The sequence below is a fragment of the Leopardus geoffroyi genome, chromosome A3 (genome assembly GCF_018350155.1).
Source record: "Leopardus geoffroyi isolate Oge1 chromosome A3, O.geoffroyi_Oge1_pat1.0, whole genome shotgun sequence".
In the NCBI taxonomy this organism is placed as follows: Eukaryota; Metazoa; Chordata; class Mammalia; order Carnivora; family Felidae; genus Leopardus; species Leopardus geoffroyi.
The window spans coordinates 20,036,230-20,059,578 of NC_059336.1; the positions used below are offsets into that span (position 1 = coordinate 20,036,230).

General features: G+C 44.5%; 1 long non-coding RNA gene across 1 annotated transcript in view; it reads left to right on the plus strand.

Moving 5' to 3' along the window:
- The window catches only part of LOC123580212, a 101,666-nt gene that overhangs the window by 3,921 nt on the left and 74,396 nt on the right, over positions 1-23,349 (plus strand). Inside the window, exon 2 of the long non-coding RNA XR_006703182.1 lies at positions 3,355-3,471. This is a non-coding gene — a long non-coding RNA (uncharacterized LOC123580212). The remainder of the gene's footprint in view (positions 1-3,354; positions 3,472-23,349) is intronic.

The following is a 23,349-nucleotide window of genomic DNA, read 5'->3' on the forward strand; positions in this document are numbered from 1 at the left end:
GGTTCTAGAGATCTAGGCTAGGCTCCACTGATCTTGGCTGGCTTTGTTCACGCGTCGTAGTCAGCGGTTGGTCGCCGAGGGGTTGCTTGATTTAGTGTGGCCTCAACTGCATGACTGACTCAAGGGTGGCTATGGAAAGGAAGGGTTTGGGGTCATGGGTCTAACATCTTCCAGAACGCTAGTCTGGGCTCATTCGTACCGCGGAGCAGGATTTCAAGAGCATGAGAACGAATGTGTACAATCTCTTGAGGCCTAGCCTCAGGACTGGTAGAGTATCACTTACACCACATCCTAGTAGCCAGAGTGAATGGTAAGACCAGTTCAGATTTAATGGAGGACAGGTAGACTCCACCTCTTGGTGGGAGGAGCCTCAAAGCCCCACGGCAAAGGGAGAGGACACAGGGAGGGGAAGTTTGGGCTATATCTGCAATCATTCTGCTGCACTCTCTCTCATCCACTCCAAGCTGGCTCTTGAAGATATGTTCACGAGGACAACCTCTTCTATGAGAGAAGTGCTGCCCACTACATTAGAGGAAAAATGATTCCACTTCTTTAAGAAAGACAATTGCACAAGTCAGTTTGATTGTTATCTTGGGCCCTGTTTCCAGAAGAGGGAAAGCGGAGACTGGTTGTCTTCCTCTGAGGTAGGGGTAGATGGAGAAAAGCACAAGATTTTAAGAATAAGAGATTTTGTGGAACTGAGAGCACTGTTAAAAGGCCCCTAAGGATGAAAGGCCCTGTGATGAACAAAACCTATGGTTTATTGATTTAAAGGATGACCTAAGAGCACTTTGTAGAATTGTGAAGAACCATTGATATCTTCTATCTCCTTTCTCCTTTGCCTCTTTGCTTGAAGATTAACATAAAAGTAGATATTAAAGGGGCGCCTGGGTGGCTCAGTTGGTTAAGCATCCGACTCTTGGTTTCTGCCCAGGTCATGATCTCACGGTTCATGAGTTCGAGTCCCAAGTCAGGCTCTGTGCTGACAGTGCAGAGCCTGCTTGGAATTCTCTCTCTGCCCCTCCCCTGCTCGCCCCCTCTCTCTCAAAATAAATAAAATAAAATAAAACTTAAAAAAAAGTCGATGTTAAAGATCCATAGACAATAAGGAGCTGATTGGTACGTTGGGGCCTACTGCTTTAAAATTTTTCTGCTAATATCATATATTCCCTGTTTAATAATTGAATTCAAGTTCTATAAAAGTTATTTGAAGTATGGTTACAAATTAGTACAACAGTTTCATAAGCCCTAATAAATAGTCTTAGTGTATTTTATGTAAACTATTAAAAAACTTACGTTGAGACAAAGATCTACCCTTTGGCCTAAGAAATAATTTAAAGCGGATGTAAGCAAATTGGCCCTCTCATAGATTAAAAAAAAAAAAAAAAGGCAAACTTATCGAGATGCGATTTCACTATAAACTATTCAGCTAAAAACTGACACAGTAATTCAAATTCTGATTATATGTAGGAAATATATCTAAATATGTAAATAAGCTATATGCATACAGATACTATACCCTGAAAATTCATTAGTATGAAAAAGGGTACTATGACACACAATTTAAATCACATTTTGTGATAATTCTAATGTATAACTTTTATTAGACAGGATAAATTGCCCAGAATTAAGGATATACCATGAATTTTGAGACCTCTGTTCATGGCTGTAATGAACCTTCCATTTTTCCATGGTGACAAATAGTTTCCCAAAAAGAATTAAGAAATAAATCCAATCCTACATCATTTCTGTCTTGTTTCTATCATTCATTTATTCATCTGTTTGCTCACTCAATTCTCATTGAGCCCCTACTCTGTGCCAAGCATGGTACTATTTATATTTATATTTATATTTATATTTATATTTATATTTATATATGAAGTGCTTTAGTTCATCATTTAAAAACTGAAATTTAGGTCTTTCTCCATCTTAGAGGTAAAGAAATAAAGGCTTAGAATGTTTAAATAACTTACCTGGTAACTAACCTACCCAGGATGCTACTTTAGATATTGCTGTTTTTACAAACTGAGTTTTAATCGTAAGCTCATGGAAAAAGAGCTTACGTTTACATTATGTACATATGTACTATGTCATATCAAATGTGTTATATGTAAAATTGAGAGAATACCCAGGCCCCTCTATAGCCAGGAACGTTTTCCAGTACTCACTGAGTGTGCTCATATAAGAGCTATTTTGTTATCAATGAGTGATAACAGAAAATTACTGAAAATTTGTACTTGGTGCCTGAGTCAAATCTATAGCAAAGGTTCCTTGGAAACGTACACTTTAGTGTAAATACCTTGGCCTGAGCTTTAGTTTTCCATTAAAAACTAAACTTCAGTGGTCTGCATTCCAGCTCAGTTTATGGGTGCCAGTTCAAGAATCTGTTCCCCGTTCATGGCAATCAGTAGACATTCCATAACGGCTTGCTGGATACAAGAGAATCCATGGAAGGTTTAATTAACTCTAACATTGTTAGGTTCCAATATCTACTTGTGTGTGTGTGTGTGTGTGTGTGTGTGTGGTCCGAGTTCTAATATCCAATATCTGTGCATTCAAAACTGTTAATATTACCACTTCTGACTTGTGTTGTATCTTATTGCCATTGTAGTAATATTCTTTGAAGATTAAAGTCCACTCAGTAAAAAAAAAAAAAAAAAAAAAAAGGGCGCCTGGGTGGCTCAGTCGGTTAAGCGTCCGGCTTCGGCTCAGGTCATGATCTCACGATTCATGAGTTTGAGCCCCGCGTCAGGCTCTGTGCTGACAGCTCGGAGCCTGGAGCCTGCTTCGGATTCTGTGTCTCCTTCTCTCTCTGCCCCTCCCCTGCTCATGCTCTCTCAATAATAAATAAAGGTTAAAAAAAAAAAAAAAGTCCACTCAGTAAACTTCCCAGATTTCTGGTATGTGAGATTTCCATATTAAAAATAAAGGTGTCATGTTTATTTATTTTGAGAGAGAGAGAGCATGAGCAGGGAGGGGCAGGCAGAGAGGGAGAGTGAGAATTCCAAGCAGGCTCTGCACTGTTCGTGCAGAGCCCAATGCGGGGCTTAAACCTATGAACCGTGAGATCATGACCTGAACCGAAAATCAATAGTCAGATGCTTAAGTGACTGAGCCATCCGGGTGTCCCATATTTTTACCCCATTTTTCTTTTTATCCCTTACAGTTATCTCTGTTTGGTAATCCTGCATTTGATGTTAAGATACCCTCCCTGGTGTTCCTCCCTTGGACAGACATTATTTGGCCAGATAATGAGAAGATTTCTCACTTAAGTCCCGAGACATTATCATATTAGCAAATCAAGGTCTGGGGAGTAAATTAATTCAGTCTAATCAGAGACAACTGTTTCTCAAGGGAGAGACTCAGACTCCCCAACACATCAGAAGATCCAATGAAGAGGTGGCAGGAGCCAGTGGGACGTCAGAAAACCCTGAGGCTCCCACCATCCTTTTGGAGATGATTGTGCCATCTGTAAGTGAAGGGGTGCCCATCTACTCTCCTGTCTTCTTCAAACACAGACACTAAGGATGGTTCTCCCCACTCTGCTTCCATTTCAATGCATCAGTATCTTTGAAGCAAGGCTAATTATTCCAATTATTCACAGTACTATCTCCTTCACCGGGTGCATATTGAGGGGAGGAAGCATGTTTTCTCTCTATCAGTGTCTCAATGACCAGGCACTCAGTTTATTTAAAAAAAAAAAAAAAAGTTTGTAGAAAGAGTACATGACTTTATGTCAGAAGTCTCACAAAATATCCCCATGAATTTCATCTCCTTGGCCATGATTTGGTTATATGTCCATCACTGAGCCAATCAGTGATAAAGAAAAAAGAACTTAATGATGTAAGCCAATCTAGGCCCATATCTACAGTTGAGGATGGGGCCCATCCCTATCTAATGACAAAGGTGAGAATGGAAAAGAGGCTAATTCCCCAAAGTAAAATCAAGACACTGTAGGTAATGAGAGCGAACTGGATGATGAGGAGGCGAATAGCAACTATGTAATCCGGTGGGTTACAAGAGAACTGTGGTGCTAATAGACTCACTCAGATATGCATACTCCTGGAACATCTGATTTTGCTGCCAGATGGACTCTGCATGCTCCAAACTGCTATCATCTGACCTCCGTCATCCCGTTTTGCAAAACTTAGTTTTATGTAGGTAAGCGTTTCCCATAAATTACAGTTCCTAAACAAGTTTACATCAGTTATTATAATGTGCAAGAGGCTGTGCTTACTTAGCTTGTCTCTGGTCTGCATGTGGCCTGGTGTTCCATCTTTGCGGATGAGTGCGGGCCCCTGTTCTGTATGATCTTCTCCTCCTCAGCCTGTTTCTTGCTCTGGTCCGTTCCTGGCCCTTGTCCTCTTGCGTGACCATCCCCTAAACACCAGTGCCCCACTGTTAAGGATTCACATCAAGACCTTGGGATATAGTCCCAAATTTATCTGTGACTATCCCTGACTCCCTGCCTCAATATAATAGGAAATCTTTCTATCAACCTTATTAGGGTGCCATAAGATACAGAAATGGTATTTAAGATTCTAATTTGTTAATCATATTAAGTTAAACTGATCCGTGTGGAATTTGAATATTAAGAATTCTTTTTTTTTTTAAGTTTATTTGTTTATTTCAAGAGGGGCAAAGGGCGAGGGGCAGAGAGAGAGAATCCCAAGCGGGCTCTGTGCTGTCCACAGAGCCTGACGTGGGGCTCGATCTCTCGAACCATGAGATCATGATCTGAGCCGCTTAACCAACTGAGCCAGCCAGGTCCCCCAAGAACTCTTTAAATGCAAATCTTACTGTTTGTAATCTAACATCAGCATATCCCCAGAGTTCATGGTACGTATCAAGGGTATTGAAAGTAGGAGTGTTACCATTGGCAATAGCACAATAGGAAGGCAGGATAAGAAGTGAAGAATCTGACAAAGTTTGGGGAATTTCCTTGGAAGATGACAAAGGAGCAATTTAAAAATGCAGTCTGTCAGCTCAGTGTGATCAATCTTTTGAGACTGTATTATAAAGTCAAGGTGGTAATGGCATGGGGTGAGTCTGCCGATCAGGATAGAGATTGTATTGGCGAGGATTGCCAAGAGGCTTTGAAGAAGGCTATGTGGAGGCCATATTTGCAGTCTTAGAGGCTGATTCTTTGGGCATGAAGCCTTGGTAAACATACGCTTCATGGGAACTTAGGGGGATCATTTACCCTTAGGAATAAAGCGTCTATGGACAAAACCCTGTTTCTCAGGGTAAGATGTGGTTTTGAACATCCTGGAAAAATACACCTACACCTGATTCATTGGAGCAACCCTGGCCAGGATAGGGTTTCAGCTTGGCTTGAGCTGGCAGCCCAGATGTTCCCTCAGAACGCAGCTTATCCCCGTGGCTCTAGGGGGGTCACTCACCATGCCCCATGATCCCAACAAAACCTTCTTTGTGAAGTGGGAAGGGAGGGTCAGGTTGCGTTCCCAGCCCAGCTGCCAATCCCTCCCAGTTTGGGACTCTTTCTATCCTCCCCGGGGCTCCATCAAAAGTTTAGCAGAAACATTTGACTCTAGGCATCGGCTGTGTCAGAAGCCTGACAGCTTGTTTATATATATATTTTGTTACACTTCAGCACGGGTATGGTTTTAGGGGAGAAAAAAGAAATAAAATGAAAAGTCTAGAAGTTGGCTTTGCTTTGTGATTCTTTCTGTATTTTTGTTTCAGTCCTAGCCAATGCATAGCCATCAGGCAACTTTCTTATATTCTCCAAAGAGTGACTTATGTGAGTAGCCCATAGAGAAGATTAGAGGGCACGGGGAGGGACCTTGGTACTCAGAGAAAGTTCTTCCTCCAGGCTTTACCTCAGATCCTGACTCAACAAGTGTAAGAGGGAATATTTGCAGCGCCTTTACCTCCCTTTGATGGTTGATTAAAATAGAGAGAACCTGATGTGAACCGGGCTGTAGTAATAAACTACAAAGTCACAACAATAAAAGTGGCACTATCTGTCCCTCTCTGCCCGATCTCTGTCTCTTGGGTCACTTAAGCCTCAGGGAGTGTATCAGTGAGATATTGCAGCGTAACAAACTACCCAGAAACTCAGTGGCTTAAAACTAGCATTACCATTCACCAGTCTCTGGGTCAGCAGGTCGTTCTGGTTTCCTCTGTGCTCACTTGACATATCAGTGGTCAGCTATGTGTCAGGTAGGCAGCTGTGCTCATCGTGGCTGCACTGTTACATGCGTTGGGGAGTTCAGCTAGCTGCAGTTGGTCCAGAAGGGCTTTGGATAGGGCAGCTGGACTTTTCTCAGGCTTACTCCTCCTCCAGCAGCATAGTCCAGGCTTCTTCACAAAGTGGTAGCGTTTTTGAGAGCATGTGGAAGAAGAGTGTCCGACCTCTCGAGGATTCGGCTCAGATATAGCATACTGTCATGGCATTTTCTTTTTTTAAGTTTATTTACGTTGAGAGAGAGAGAGCGTCAGAGAGCACAAGAGTGCACAAGTGTGGGGAGGGGAGGAGACAAAGAGAGGGAGAGAAAGAATCCCAAGCAGGCTCCACACTGTCAGCACAGAGCCCCATGTAGGGCTTGAACTCATGAACCGTGAGATCATGACCCAAGCTGAAATCAAGAGCTGGATGCTTAACCGACTGAGCCACCCAGGTGCCCCATTTCCAGCATTTTCTATTGGTCAAAGATTAACACAAAACCAAGCCCATAGTCTTCTAGGAAACCACATCCTAAGGGCACGAGATAGGGGAACACGAAAAATTATGGTCACAATGCTGCCTGACCTTGGAAAGTTGGCAGTGAATCTTTAGAAGAATCTTAATTTCTACCTCCTGCCTGTCGTGGACTGAATGTTTGTATCTTCCCCAAATTTATGTATTGAACCCCTATGCCCCAAAGTGGCAAATTAGGAGGTGGGGCCTTTGGGAGATATTTACAAGTAGATGAGGTACTGAGGCGTAGTGAAGCCCTCACGAATGGGACTGATGTCTTTATATGAGTCACGAGAGAGCCTGCTTCCCCTCTCTCTTCTCCGCCATGTGAGGATACAAGACGTTGGCAGTGTAGGCCCAGAAGCAGGCCCTCACCAGAGCTCGATGTGCTGGCGCCTCAATCTTGAATTTGCAGCCTCCAGAACTGCAAGAAGTAAATTTCCGTTATTAGCGAGCCACCCAATCTATATGGTGCTTTGCTATTGCTGCCTGGACGGGATATGACACTGTCCTGGAATTGAGTAGATAAGTTCAAACTGGAAAGAGAGAGGAGGCCCAGCTTTGCTAGCTCATAATGTATTTTGGTTCACATGTGGCCTTCTGTGCATTGATTCATTGGTCAGAATCCATTAACAGAAGCGAGTGATTAGGCTTGTCCTAACCTCCACTACTTAGAAAGAAAAATGATCAGAACACCCCTCAGTGGTTCCCCTCTCTCACCTGGATGGTTGCTGACACCCCCACCTCCAGTTTTTCTGGTCTTTGTTCTTGTGGTTGGCTTCCTCCCATGGAGACCATGTAATCCTGTCCTAGAGCTCCTTCCTTGTCAAAGTTGCCCGTTTACTTATCAACTGTCCCCATTAGACTATAAGCTCTGTGCCAACTGGGACTATATTGGTAGGTTTACCACTGTTTTCCCCAGCAACTAGAGGAGTATCTATGTTGCATGTAGCAAGTTCTCCACAAAAAATTGGCAAATCCCAAATGAATGAATACAAGAATGAGTGAGTAATTAATTACAGGTGCTATTGAGTTTGGTTGTCTCACATGCTTCCAATGGGATTGGAAGCTACATGCATGCAAGGTGGGCAGGATTGCCCGTATTAAGGAGTCAAAATTATAGTAATTGTGTTCCCTAGCATGCCTCAAACACACAGGCTACGCAAATCAAAGAGCTCAGAGATCTCTGATGATAGTTTTTAAATAAATAATCAGTGCCTATGACCTAATAGAAGGGGGTTGTATTCTAGAATATTTGAGATTAAGGAGGACTCATAAAAGTTTTATTTCAAGTCTAACACTACTTCTCTATGTGGAAGCGTAATTCCAAAAATCAGAAGGTACTTGTCACCTTTACCAGAGAGTCAGCCAAGGTTTTAAAATTCTATCTGATCTCTCCTCCGCCCTCTGGGTCCCCCTCTGAGCAGTGGGTTCCCTAGGGCATCAGTGGCTAAATGCTCATCATCCCTTCATTTTCATTCCGAAAGGAGGAGATCGTGGGTTTTTCTAGATCATTCATACAATCTTCATTCAGGGATCTGTTTGGACACTCAAGTCTCTTGTGTCCTACTTCATCTATTCAGTAGTCTCTTAACTTAAGTGAATTCTATGGGAAGTGAGGAAGGTAGGGAGACCCAGAGTGGGGCAGAACTCTGCCTGGTGTTTAGGAGGGCAATCTATGCCAGGCCAGCTTTTGTTTCCAGAGCTTTAGTCTATATCTGGTTCATCAGAGCCTGGCTCTGTGAGGCAGATATGCTAGAGCACCAGTTCTCAAACTTCAGGATGAGTAAGAGTAACCAAGGGACATTTAAAATCTGTAATTCCTGTGCCCTCATTCCAGAAATTCTGTTTCAGGAGACCTTGAATAAAGCCGGTGATTGGCATTTAACCAAGGCTTTTCTGATGCTCTGACCCTGTGTTGAAAAATACCGGTAAAAGGAATTCAACCAGAGTATTACTTAGTCCGTTGAAAAACAAAAAATCTTTTACAGTATAATGTTATTTCCATGTAAATTTGATTGAGATAAGCAGTCAGGGGGGTAAATTTCGGTTTTCCATAAGCTTTTAATTTGTAACCCTGATGTTATAAATTCCTAAATTTTCATTCATTTGGAAAGTGAACAAACTAAAAATGTAGGACATTTGACGTATTTGATGTTTCCCATATTTTTTTTTTATTTAAAGTAAGTTATGATGGCTTTATTCACTACTTACCTTAGTTTGATCAATGTTTTCAACATTTTCTGAACATACAACGTTGTTTCTCACACTCTTCTGGCCAGGGGATCCAGGGAGAGTCAGAGAAAACGTTTGCCATAATGACGATGCTGTCACGGGAACTATGTACTCATAGGCGGCATCGGCAAAAGTGTGCAATTTGGGCTGGACCTCTGGCCTCGGCAACTATTCAGTGATGGTGTCGGCTGTGAGTGTCTCAGGAGGACGTCTCATGAGCATGTCCTTGGGAAGAAATCGGGTACAGCCAAGTGGGCCACTAGGAGTTTTTCTTTTGCAGACGGATCTGGTGACTTTTCTGGAAGAGAGTGAAAGCTTTACATTTTGGCTCCCATGTCAAATAACTTCACATAAAAGAGGCAAAACTTACCAGAGAGTGAAGGAGAGTCCAGGTGGATGGAGCCTCATTTTGCTGGGGGGCAGATCTGAGATGTCCAGGGTCAGTGCTAAATTCGTGGTTCACTAATAAAGGGGAAGGACACTTATAAGATGTCCTTGCCAGCCCCACCCCCGCCCACTGCCGGTAGTATGTTGGCCAACAAAGATTTGTAGGGAAGGGAGGGTAAAATGGAAGAAATGTGAAAAAGTTTCCTGAAAGAAGGCGATCTGCAGTACAGTTGAGAAGAACAAAGGCTCTGTACTCAGGTGGCCTGGCTTCGTGTCTACAAATGAGTTGTGTGGCCCTGGGCAAGTCTTTTAAGGCTGACATGCTTCTGTTCCAGAACCTGTCAAGTGAGTGGATAGTGTTGTTGGTCCCAGACAAGATCTGATATCAGAGTGCTCAGCATAGAGTGAACATGCGATACATACGAGCTATTTTTATTAGCAGCATTAATGGTGCTATGTTATTAATAACCTGCTATTCATGTTATGATATTAATGTAGTAGGACGTTAATAATAGCACTAAAGGTGATATGTACATAGGGTATCCTGGAGAGGAGTCCTTGAAACCGAAACATCACTATCTTGCCAGACTCAGCCTGAGCAGCTAGAGGAATGTTTCTCTGTTTATTTGGGGGGAGGAAAGATGTCCATATGTAGAGCACCAAACCTTGCTCCTTCTGACCAGGGGGGGTTAGTAGAGTTCTTCAGAACTGCCTACCTCCCATTCAACAACACCGGCATCGTGTTTAACCAACAGCAACACCTGCCACTCGGGCAGGGAAGATGTTCTTCACCTCCAAGCGTCTGGTCCAGATTGGTCCAGAAAGCATCCTGGTTGGGATTCTTTGGAATTTGTAGAATGAGATGTGTTTTTCCGCCCCCCTCCAATTGTCCTTATGATTATTATATAGGGTGTCATAAAGGGAGAGGGCAGGAGATGATTTTAAATGTTTCAGACTTTTTTTAAAATCAGCAATTTCCAGAGCTGGCAACATTTTTGTGAGGTTGACCCATTCTTAGGGTGATGTTGTTTTGAAAATAAATGTAAGTGTTTCTGGAAAACAACCTGACAATATGTAACAGAAGCCACAAAATATTAGCGTTCCTTTATTCAGTCATTCTTAGTGGAATTTATCCTGAGGAGATAATCCACCACAACCAATGCTTGGATTCACAAGGAACATGTGCGTGCTAGACGCAACCTAAAAATTTGACAATAAGAGAATGGTTAAATCGGTGTCGGAATTTCCACTCCTTGTATGTATTGATTAAAAAATGGTCACTCAGAAGTCTTTGGTAAACATGAAAAATGTCAACTCTGAAGTTGAATGAAAGAAAAAGGTAATAAAAAACAGAACACAAATATTATTTATTTATTTATTTAAAATTTTTTTTAATGTTTATTTATTTTTGAGAGAGAGAAAGCGTGCGCAAGCAAGCGGGGGACGGCACAGAGAGAGGGAGACACAGACTCTGAAGCAGGCTCCAGGCTCTGAGCCGTCAGCACAGAGCTCTCTGAGGAACTCGAACTCACGAGCAGCGAGATCATGACCTGAGCCCAAGTCAGATGCTTAATGGACTGAGCCACCCAGGTGCTCCACAAATTTTTATTTTTAATTATAAAAATTATAATGATAAAATTATAACTTTATATAATTATAAAAATGATAATTAAAAGTTTTATCATTTAAAATATCTTCACCTATGTAACTCAATGGAAAACACAGATACCCAATCATTATGCTAGGACAGTGATTATGTAGTTTTCTATTTTTAAAATAATTCCTCTTTAACACTGAATCAACCTTCTTTTTTGACATTAAGGGTAGCAACAGATTTTGGAAAACTAAGCTGACCATTATTTGAGTTCACCATTGCTTATGTTCACGAATGTGTGTTCACCAAGATTACGTTCACATGGCTTCCGCAAAAGAAGTAACAATTCTGTGAAGAGAGCTCAGTCTCTGATTTTCTGTTTGTCTTTCCTTCCCTCTCCCCAACACCTCCCTCCCGACCCTGCCCCCCGTAATTCAGTCCCACGTCCCTTCTCTTTATGGACAGGGTCCCAAGCCAGTCCTGTGTCCTCTCCGTTGAGGCCATGCAAAATTGTCAACTCACCAATGGCCGGAGGAGTAATACGAAGCCCCACTGGAGGCAAATCTCAGTGAAATGATGAGGGGACCACAATTGTGTTGGGGTGTGTGTGTGTGTGGGGGGGTGCATCTTCTCTTTTTCAAATAAAAAGTGTTCCAGTCTTTCCACTCCATTTTTTCTAGAGTAACATTAGGCGCTGGGTTTGCACGACTTGGAACCCGCAAGTAGATTCTGCTCTGACATCTGCGAGGCCTCGGGGAGTCTGCCTCCTGGGAGTGGGACAGGGAGCCTTCCCATATGTGGATGTGTCTGCTTTATTTATTCACGTCTGCGTCTGTGTGTTGTTTTGTTTTATGCTTGGCTTAAGAGCTTCTTGTCCTTGGGGATCCAGGCCCCACCCCAGATGGCTTACACGGGGTTGAGTCCTAGGGGTGGGAATCCAGAAGTCTCCATTCCATCTTTTTGGTGTAGGATCATAATCTGCAGTGAGGCATTCCCTTCTCTGCCTACCAGGGAGTGGGCATCTTGCTGTGTTTTTGCTCATGCTTTGCGGCATCCAAGAATGCCAAGGACTGCAAAGGGAGCAAAATGACATAATGAGGGGCTTTCTCATCGTTATAGATTCCTCTGAATGTTAGGATCCACTTAACTTGCCATAATGTATGTTTTCTCTATAGTGTAAAGAGAGTGAGTGGCTGTGGCCTGCCAGCCGAGAGGGAAGCAGGACTAGTACAGGAATGAAATGAGAGAAGAATGCTCAGCAGAGCGACTTCGAGACCCGTGCCTTCTTGGGAAGGCAGAACAATAGAAAATAACTCTGGAGAGAAAAGGGTGCGGATGAATTGAAGTCACTAACTATGTGTTTCCGGGCACCGTGGCCTCCGGGAAACCCAGCTCCTGCCCTGCGGCTGGGCCGGCTGGTGCTGTTGGAGTTAATGCTGTTTCTGCTCCGATGGAAGCCGGAGGGAGGCAGCTGGTGGGTGCTGGGCTTGGCACAGGGCAGCAGGCCCCGCCGTCCCCTCCTCCTCTGGGGCTGCTGGATCACTGCATTGCTGAGCAGCTGTTCTACTCCGGCTGCCAGACAACCTTTGGAAGCGCACTTCCAGAAGTAGCGGGGGTTTCGGCTCAGGCCTGTGAAAGGCGAGTTCAGGAAGACTTTGGAATCGCACCTCCCATGGGAGACGCAGAAGCAGTATTTCAAAAAGCCTCTGTCCCAGGCTCCTGGGCCTCTTTGTCACGGAGCACTTAGGTTGCTGGCCCCAGAAGGAGAAGTGAGTGAGGCACTTTCTAGGCGCCCATCAGCGCTCACTGCTTGCCATCAGCTCCGAATAGAATGGGTTTACAGAAGCAGGAAGCTTAGCAACAAGCCTTATAGGCTGGTCCCAGCGCAGCAGAGAGGCTCGAGAGTGACCGATGGGATTCTCTGGACTTCCTCTCTGGGCAGTGATCAGGATCAGACCGACCAGTCCTGTGCCTGGGCCAGCAGAGAAGATATGAGAACAGACTCCGAGCCAGGCCACTTAATTTGAATTTGGGCTTTGCCATCTGCTGGCCGTGTGACCCTAAGAAAGTTCTTAATCTCTCCGGCTCTCAGTTTCTCCATCCATAAAGCAGCGATAAAAATCACATCTACTGATTAAGCACATGATACACCTTAACTCGTTTAGACTGGAATTAGCCTATACGTGCTTATTAAAATAAAAGTCACCTTGGGGCGCCTGGGTGGCGCAGTCGGTTAAGCGTCCGGCTTCAGCCAGGTCACGATCTCGCGGTCCGTGAGTTCGAGCCCCGCGTCAGGCTCTGGGCTGATGGCTCAGAGCCTGGAGCCTGTTTCTGATTCTGTGTCTCCCTCTCTCTCTGCCCCTCCCCCGTTCATGCTCTGTCTCTCTCTGTCCCAAAAATGAATAAACGTTGAAAAAAAAATTAAAAAAAAAAAAATAAATAAAAAAAATAAAATAAAAAAAAAATAAAATAAAAGTCACCTTGTCCGCACGGGCAATACAGATGAGTCTCTCTGAAGAGCAAAGAAGGGCTGAGCCTGCCTCTCTTGGGCTGCCTGTACGTTCTGAACTGGCAAGAGAAAGAACCGGCATGGTGGGCGAGTTGCCACAGTACAACGGGAACCAGATCGGTAAGAGCCAGCCATGCCCATGCGTGTTATCTTCCCGGTTCCACGTTCCGTGGTACCACCTCGGTAACTTGAGATCAGCCATGCTGGGGGTATTGACACCATTGACATCGGCAAATGCTGCAGTCGTTGTTCTTGTTTTGTGCTAAAGAGCCAGCTGTTAAACATTTCCCAGCCTACCGCTGTCCTCATAGCACATCTTTCAAGAGGCCCAGAGTATCTGTCTCAACAGATTTCAGTTCAGTCAGGCCCAGATCTACCCAAGCATCCCTAGCAGAAGAAAAGGAATCCTAAGCTCATACTAGAATAAAAGGTCACATTTCTTGAGCACCTTTTATCAGCCAGGCAGTGTGTAAGGGCTTTGTATGCATTCGATTATTTAATGATCACAGCAACCTCAGTGGCATTTTCCATTTCACAAGGGAGGGAAATGAGACCCAGGTTGGGTACGTAACTTACTGAAGGGAGTGACAGAGTGTGCCACATGGCAGAATGGCCCCTTACTATGACTCAGTGGGTCAGCAAATGTAAATTCATTACCCACCTGAAATTTCATGAGCCCATGGCATCCAAGGACGCCATACTGAACACACTCCTTTGTGGCTTATAATGGAATTAAAATTACCTTCTAAGGAAATACTCGGTGTTTCTAAGATCTATTTTAACTAGGCTAAAAGTTGTTGTTAACATCAGGCGATCGTCCAAAATAAATCATAGACTTTTTCTATGTGGGGGGTACTGTCCCGGGAACAGATTAATAAAGAGAAGCCTACCACTTAGTTTCTCGTTTTACGGAGCTTTCAGACTTCTCAGCGAGAAATTGCTTGAAAGGCCATTCCTATCCCAAGGCAGGTAGTATGGGGAAATCTTTATGTGGGAGAGTTCCCTGGGAGCCAGGGTGAGAAAAGAAACTCTCTGAGGTTCAGATCCTCATCTGCACAGAAGGATCGGAACTGTACCATTTCCTCTTGGCTTTGATGTGGGGGTCAAGTGAGAGTGTAGTTTATAAACTCAGTGCAGTGCCAGGCAAATAGTAAGAGTCTTTATATCATCAAAACTAACTGCTATTCTGATGGCAGCTCAATAAGATAAGAGGTCTGCAGAGGCTTCTCCCATCAGAGCAAAGGCGGAAAGGCACTACACCATAGCAAGGGGAAAATAATTTGAAACAGCTTTTTATTGCTTTAGAACCTTGATAATTAAAGAGGAAATAGAGTGTAGTGCTTAGGGGTAAAATATGCTTGAATTCTGGTTTTGCCACTTGTATGACCTTACAGGTTAGGATCTTGACCCCTACAACAGTGGCCAGAGTAGTCTTTTTGAGAAATAAGTCCAATGAAGTCTCTCACGTGATCAAAACTCTCTGATAGGTCATCATTTCACGCAGAATAAAAAGTCCCTGGGGAACCTGGGTGCCTCAGCCGGTTAAGCGTCTGACTTTGGCTCAGGTCATGATCTCACGGTTCATGAGTTGGAGCCCTGCATTGGGCTCTGTGCTGACAGCATGGAGCCTGATTGGTATTTTCTTTGTCTCCCTCTCTCTATCTCTACCCCACTCGTTCTCTCTCTCTCTCTATCTAGAAATAAATAAATTAAATAAATAAATAAATAAATAAATAAATAAATAAATAAAAAAGTCCTTATGACAGCTGCAAGGTCATGTGATCTGGCCCTATTACTTCTCTGGCTTCCTTCCTCTCCTTGTCACTAATTCCACCCACTGGATGGAGCCGCTGATCCTGCCTCAGGGCCTTTGCATTTGCTGTTTCCACTGCCTGGAATGCTTTTCGCCCAGATATCCACGTGGTCCTTTCCTTCACCTCCTTTAAGCCTCTGGTCAGATATTGCCATATCAACGAAGTATCCCCTGATCCCTCTACTTAAAATTACAACCCAGAACCCACCTCCACCCTGACTCTCCAGGTAATTCCAAGTCCGTAGTACTTCTCAACAGCTAATATCCTAAGTTAACTTACTTGTTAGAGTTCTTTTTTTTTTTTTTTTTTTTTTTTATTTCCCCTCTAGAACATAATCTCCATGAGGGCAAAGCAATCTTTATTTCATTTGCTGCTCTACTCTAAGTCCCAGAAAGGGGACTGGCACATAGCGACACCCAAATACTTGTGGTATGAACGAATGAATTCCTTAACCTCTGTAAGTCCCAAAGTCGTCTTCTTTAAAAGTATTAATAGCAATTTACAGGATTATCAGGAGGATTAGGTGAGATGACAGTGTTAGCAAAGTTTTGCCACATGATAAAACACTTCAAGAAATTATTACCATTAATCTCATTTGGTCATACCAGTTTGGGTACAATCTTCGTTTGTAGAGTAGCTCATCTCTTAGTCGAGGATTATTTTAATGAGTCAGTATTGGTTACATGATCAGTTACATGACCATTTATGATCAGGAAGCAAACTTCAGGCAGACCACAGGGCTCTCAGGAATCAAGGAAGGAAGCTACTCCTTTTTATCTCTTGGGTGCAGGAAGATGCCTTTGGCATGTGCCCGTCCTTTCACTTTTGGGGGAAGGTTCACAGCTCCCCCTTCTCCAGGAATTTGGGGGTGTATGTGGCTGTGTATAACCTGGTTGTCAACTTTTGCCCTAACTGTATATCCCCCATTATTGGTCCAGTCCATGAATCACTTCTGAATTCCAGGAGAGAGCGTGTGGTTGCCTTTGGTGGGCCGGTTGTCGATCACTGTCTCATTGGGGCAGAGCTGCTCATATAGAAGCTTCCATTTAAGGGGACTAGGGCTTGGAGGCATGGACGGCCATGACTGTCCTGGCTATCAGGATGGCAGTACAGCACAATGCTCAGGGGCCCAGACCAGGTTTAAGTGTTGGTGATGCCACTGATCTCAGATAGGTCACTTGACTCTTTGTACTTCAATTCCCTCATTTGTAACATTGGATAATGATTATAATAACCATAACCTTCTAGGCTAGTTGTAAAGCTAAGTGGGCTGGTGTTTCATTAAGTGATTTAGCATATAGACAGATGTATAGAAGTACATGATTTTTAGAAGCCCTGTCTAAGAAGCCAGTGAATATTTCCAAAGCAGCTGATCACATGCTGCAGGAAATCAGCATATATAAGAATCTATATAATCTGCATGCCTTCTCTCCCTCTGTGCTCTCTTCACATCACTTCTGATGAGCTTACACCCGAGTATTTGCCTGGAGAATCCAGGGAGCAAGGCCCCTGATCCCTGCTGGCCTGAGAGATTAATATGTCTCTCGATACCTCCCGATCTTACGGGAAAGTTCAGGCCTCTGAGTTGAACTGTGTGCATTTCTTGGGAACTGCATGCTGGAATATCTCTCCCATCAATATCCCTCACAGATTAAGTACTTCTTTTCCTTTTCTTCAGTCAGCTCAGCCCCATTATCTTTGAATCACTGCTGTGTATCCTAGACCTGTACCTCTCTTTCTGGCCTAAACTTAATCTCTGCCCCTAAAAGCCATCAATTGCTCCAACAGTGCAAGCCCTGCCAGCTGTTCCTGGAACAGTGGTATCCCCAGGCCCCTGAACACCACTATCCAAGAATTCTAATCCTGGAAGGAATCAGGGGAGGTCAGAGACCCTGCATCCATCTACCCATCCATCCATGTTTGCCTTTTAGCAGATGGAAGCCAGCCCCTGAGGGTCTTTCTGCTGGCAGAGTCATGTCTGTGACATATGCACCACTCACCAAGTATGTTTCACGGCAGCCGCCATGTTCAACAGGTGGGTGTGGCATCCTTCATCGCTTAGCCAACAGAGGTCAAGCCTGGCTACTCTAGTGGCTGGGAAGGGATTCAGACCCCTGCTGCTGAGTCCCAGGCCGCAATTAATCAGAGCCAAGGGCCAATGCAGGGTCTGGACGTTAAACTAGGCAGTTAAGCAAAGGGAGCAATTAGGAGCCAGGATCAGGGTACTTGGGCAGGGTCGGAGACATGGAGGTCAGGACCTGGGGGAAGCACAGGCTAGAAATGGAATTCAAGGTCAAGAGTGTAAGAGAATGGAGGCTGAATGTCAATCAAAGTGAAGAGCATAGGGAAGCAGAGTGAACAAGGGCACTGGTGACAGTTGTCTTGTTCATGAACTGGAAAGGAAGAAAACCAGAATGGCAGAGCCCCTGTGCAAAAGAGGGACCGATGCCCAGTTGCCTGGTGGTGTGGCCTCCTTTCCTGAGAGTTCTCATTTTCACTTTTGTGTCTCCTCTTCAACTCTTCATCTGGTCTTGCCCCTCTGGGTCTGCCTTACCCCGTCCACCATGGAGGTTGCATGCAGAAGGATGATGAGTGGTGATGAGCGCAGGCTTGGAACCCAGGCAGTCTGGGTGTGAATACTGCCTCTGCCCTGTACTAGCTGATCAACTTTGGACACGTAACTAAACCTCTCTGTGCCTCAGTTTCCTCATCTGTTCAGTGGAAATAGGAGCATGCCTCATTGTTGGGCTGCTAAAGGAGATTGCATTTTTGTCAACACAGGGAAAGCACTTAGAACAGAACCTGACACATGAATTTGCATCATATACATGTTTGCTTATTATTATAAAATAAATAAATACTTGTGTCCTTGGAGAAAGGGTCAGGCACAGGCCATCAGAGCTTGGAAGTTGTCCAAATCTTTTGGAAGACAAACTGCCAAGATTGAAGGAAAAAAAAAGGTTTCAAATTTGGGATATTGTTATTATTGTACATACGGGGGGGGGGGGAGTTCATTTTTCCAAGATTTTGCCTGATTGCCCCAGAAAGAAAACATTTTCATTGTGTGGTCATGATTGGGAACACATGTGAACCACACCCCGTGTAGCTCAGCCCCTTTCTGTCCTTAGTCTGTCTCCCTCACTCCCTCTCTCTGTTACTAATTAGAAAGAAACCAAGTAGAATTTGGTGTTTCCTTCCCAGTCGTGGTAGGGGAGCCTGTAGTGGATTAATTACCTCAAGCAGTTCTGGCTTCCCTGAGGAACAATCAGCGATGGGGCTTGGGGTCCGGTGGCTTAGGGAGGCATGACAAATTTAAATCTCCACCCGAAGGGAACAGAAATTAATTTTAATAGGAGGCAGTGTGGTCTGAAGTTTAGTGGAGGAGGATAAGCAATCAAAAGTTATGTTTTCTGTCTTAGCTCAACCACTAACTTCTTGTGAGACTTGGCTCTGTTGTAGAATTTAGCTTGTGGGGAAAATAAATCTACCTTTCAGCTAAGCGGCGCTGATGGTGGGTAAAGGACAGTGCTGACGTTTAATGAGTTGTTACTGGTAAGTACCAGGCATGGTACTTACTGTTTGTGTATATTTTACCTATTTTACGTATAAAATACATAGGGGTACACACAGCACACGTGTGCACACACAATACATGTGCACACAAAACACACATGCACACACAACAGATGCACACATAACACATCCACATAACACATGCGTGCACATGCAATGCATCGTGTACACGTGATACACACATGTGCACGTGATACATGGAAACATGTGATACATGCATGTGCATGTGGCACATATAATGCATATGCGTGCAAGGATGTGCGTGCATGATGTGTGTGTGTGTGTAATATAGATACGTATATAATAACATATACGTGTATGCATTTAACCCTCACTGATAGGGCTGTGATTATCTCCATTGTATAGTTGAGGAAACAGGATTACTAAACGATCTGTGGTTTTCCCAAGGACCCAAATCGGGAAAATGAGAGCCCACCTGTCACATTCAGTTCTGACGTAAGCTCAAGTCCAAGACCCTAACGCCCCATCCTATCATTTATTCATGCAGAGGTACACTCATACATCTTCGAATTACCTCAAATAAATCAGGAATTGTATCTGAAGGGTTAATAAAATGGTTCAGTTGGCTGAGAAATCCATCCCTCAAATACCCTCATTACTCTGTATTACTCTGCTAATTTACTTTGGATATGATTTTTGGCTTTGAGGTTTTAATAAATGAAACTAATTTTTAGAAAGTTTCCAGAAAACAGCTAGTTCCCATCCCTATAAACATAGTATTTTCCCCTGAAGGAGTAAAGGGGCTCAGAGCTGGAGCGGATTCTGCACAAGATGCTCGGGCCGAAACCAGGAGGGCAGTGGAACGGGAGGGCGGTGGTGGGTACGACAGTGCTTCAGGGCCTTGCCCGACTTGAGGAAGGACCTGATGTCCCCTGGCAAATCGGAGGCGGAAGTCAGAGCGGAGTCAGGCTGGTCATCAAGAAAGAGGAACCATACAAAGGTTGGTTTGGATCTTGTCTACAAATGATTCCTTTGCTCCCACAGTCACTTCTGATTGGCTTACAAATGAGTCCTTTGCTCCCAGAGTCACTGTTGATTGGCTCAGCTCTACATGCAAATCCACCGCATGGCCTTGGCCACCAGCTGCTTTCAGTAGAACATTGTAGCTATGTGTCTTTGTGGTATTACCATGGCTCCCGATCTGGAGCTCCAAATGGCTAGTGGCCAGATTCAGTCTCCCTAACCCCTTCTGTAAAAACAACTCCCAGTTTCCTGGGTTTTTTTTTAAAGTTTATTTATCTATTTTGAGAGGGGAGGTGCATAGGGACAGAGAGGGAGGGAGGGAGGGAGGGAGGGAGGGAGAGAGAGAGAGAGAGAGAAAGAGAATCCCAAGCAGGCTCCATGCTGTCAGCACAGAGCCTGATGCAGGGCTGGATCCCACGACCCTGGGATCATGCCCTGAGCTGATAAAAGAGTCAGACACTTAACTGGACTGAGCCACCCAGGGGCCCTTCCCAGTAACCTCCTACTCTGGAACCTTGCAATACGAGTATTATACAGAGCCTCCATTTTCCTCAACGTGCCCACTCACACACTCAGAAGAACTCAAACGGAACATTATTAAGGGATAAGGAATTCCCTGGGGACAGGAGGGAAATGAGGTAATTTCTTTACTGGTGGATATTGCGTGCCCCCATTAAACAGCAGCAAGAACCCCAGAGAAGAACGTATACTTAACAGTCTAAAACACAGCTCAACACGGGGAAGGCAGGCTTGTTTCAATCATCTGCCCCTTGTTCTGTAATAAAAATGTATTTTTTTTCCAGAGAACAATTTAGTGTGGCCAATAAAAGCCCAGCTAATTTCTAAATCAGCATGGAGCCAAGTCAGCCACCCAGGAGCTCTCTCCTAGGGCAATATTTCTGAGGCGCACACAATCTATACTAAAGCGATCAGCTTCCCTCCATCCTGCCAAGGGGATACGTTAGCGAAGCCCAAAATATGACAAGAGGAAATTTATGTGCAACTTTTACACATAATATCTCATTATGACTCTTCCCAATCTTTCAATTTTAAAAATAAACAGCCTTTGTAATGATTTTACCAGGGGAACATCTAAACTAAGATTAAAAAGGAAAGAGAGAAGGGTTCAGCTGCTGTGATTTCTTTCCTTTCTCCTGGTCTTCGTGGAAATTCACTCCTTCCCTCTTCTTTCCTTCTCTCCTTCCTCCCCACCCCCTCCTCCTGTCCTCTTCTCCCTCCCCTTCCTTTCTCTCCGTTCTCTCTCTTTCCCCTCATCTAAGGAGAAGTAGAAATTTGGGGATCTGACATCTCACCTAAGGGCACAAGGTCTCCGTTAGAAGCCAAAAGGACTCTGACTCTGGTAATTGAGAAAAGTTTCCACTTAGAATTCAGCGTCATTTGCCCAAGAGTCTGGTGTTAATTTGTATCCTATCCCCAGATTCTACTGTGTCAGTGTCCTCCTCTCTCCTGCTCTTCTGTCTCACAACAAGATTGCAGACAGACACGCCCACGAGACACAGGAGAGGCCATGGGCCTCCTGTGTTACATACCCCTGTGCTGTCTGCTCTGTTCATGCTGGGCCCAGGACTCCTGGCTTGGCATCCCCTTGCTTTGTGGGGCAGCCAGAGGAGCAAGAAACAATGGATTGTGGTCACTGGGTGGGGCCCAGCTCTTTAGAAAGACCCATCATTTCTTCCTCTGATATTGGCCTGCAGCTTTATGACTTTGCCCATTTTTATTTGGTGGAGACATCCAGCTCCTGGGCTCTCTCCTCCTTGAACATATGTATTTTTCCCTTCTGTCTGAGCCCTGGGGCCTGTATCCTTGGACACCCTTATCCCCCGGAGCATCTCCCAAAAGTAGGGCTCGGAGGCTGGTTGTTTATATTCAGTAACTTATTTGTTCAGGCGTTGTCTACAAAGAGGAGACTCTGTCCGGGCTTGGAATCCGTAGATGGATTAAACAGCATAGCTGCCCTTTAAGAATTCCCTTTAGCTGGGGACACAGAGTCATAAACAAAAGTCATTACATCATGAAAGTGTCAGAATGGAGGGTGGACTGGGGTGGGGCAGGTGTGACCAGCTGTGCTTGGGAGTGTCAGGGGCAGCCTTTATTCGGAAACTATTTGCCTTGAAGTCAAACCTGGGTATAGGACTTTCTGATGAGCACTGAAGAAATATTAATGGAACTTTCCAAACACCATGTTTCCTTAGCATCTATGGCTTTGAGTTCTCAATCCGAGCTGGACTCCCGTGAGATGGGATTCTACTTCAAGCTGGCAAAACATGGTTTCCTGTGTGTATAGGAAGGAAGCACTCTTTTAAGGGCATCCCAGGCATCAAACAGATCCGGTCAAATTAGAGGCAGAGATACTGAGGCAGAGATGCTGATGGTTTGATCCTTGACTTGGAGGCCTAAAGGCGTTGGCTGAAGCCATGAGAAGGGCAGGCTGGATAATGGATGTTACCCTGGGCCTCTGATGGAGGCTTTTAAGTCCTACAGCGTATTGCCTCTCTGCTCACTTCCCATTTGTCTTGTTCCTTGCTTCCAGTAGACATGTTAGCCACGGTTAATTGAGCATGTCACATGCGGAGTATCATCAAGATGGTACTTGCGTCCATGACCTCCTTTAACCTTCTTGGAAGGAGACCTTCTCACCTCTGTGACACAGGTGAGAAAACTGGGGTTCATAGATACTCAACAACTTGGCCATGGCACCATAGTCGTCAGTGTCAAGGTGAGGTTCAGCTCTGGGGCTTCTAAAAGCCAGGAAGTACCTCTTGAAGCTGCTTGCCACTCTCTTTTGCATCTGAGCGCTTACTTCTGGTTGCCTCCTTTGGATACCCAAGTCCTTTCCCTGCCTCCACCCCTCAGCCTGATTTTTCTGACTTCCCGCCCACCCCACCCCCACCCCCAGATCTTCCAGAAATGTCCCTCTGCACAACAGCCTTGCCCTTTTGTGAAGTTTCTTCTCACACATTCATGGAGTCACTACCACCTGCTAGGCTCTGGTGCAGGTGTTTTCACGTGTGGCTTGGTTTTAGTCCCCATGTTAAACTTGAGAGATAAACCAGAAGGCCAGCCCCCACCACCCATTACAAAAAAGTGGAGGCTGAATTCATAGAGTCCAACTGACATGCAGAGCATCACATCCATGTAAGTGATGAGACCAAACCTTGCATCCAGCTCTGTCTCCCACCCCAGAACAAAATTCACTGCCACCACCTCTGTGATGCCCTCCCAGCTTTGCTTTGTTTTAGTGAACGCCATGGTGTGTTGCATTCATAGACAACATATTTTTGAACGGTGAATGAATAAATGAATTAGTATACGTTAGGGAGGAGAAAAGCACATGGAGTCTGAAATTGGACTGCCGGGGCTCAAACACAGACTCTGCCTCTTGGTAGTCATGGGGTCATGGATAGGTGGGCTTCTCCTCTGTCTCATTGGCTGGGATACAGCCACCTGCCTACCTATGACCAGTCACTAGCGAAGTCATGAAACTGGTCCAAACTGCCTCTCATTTGAATATCTGCCATATTCTTTATCA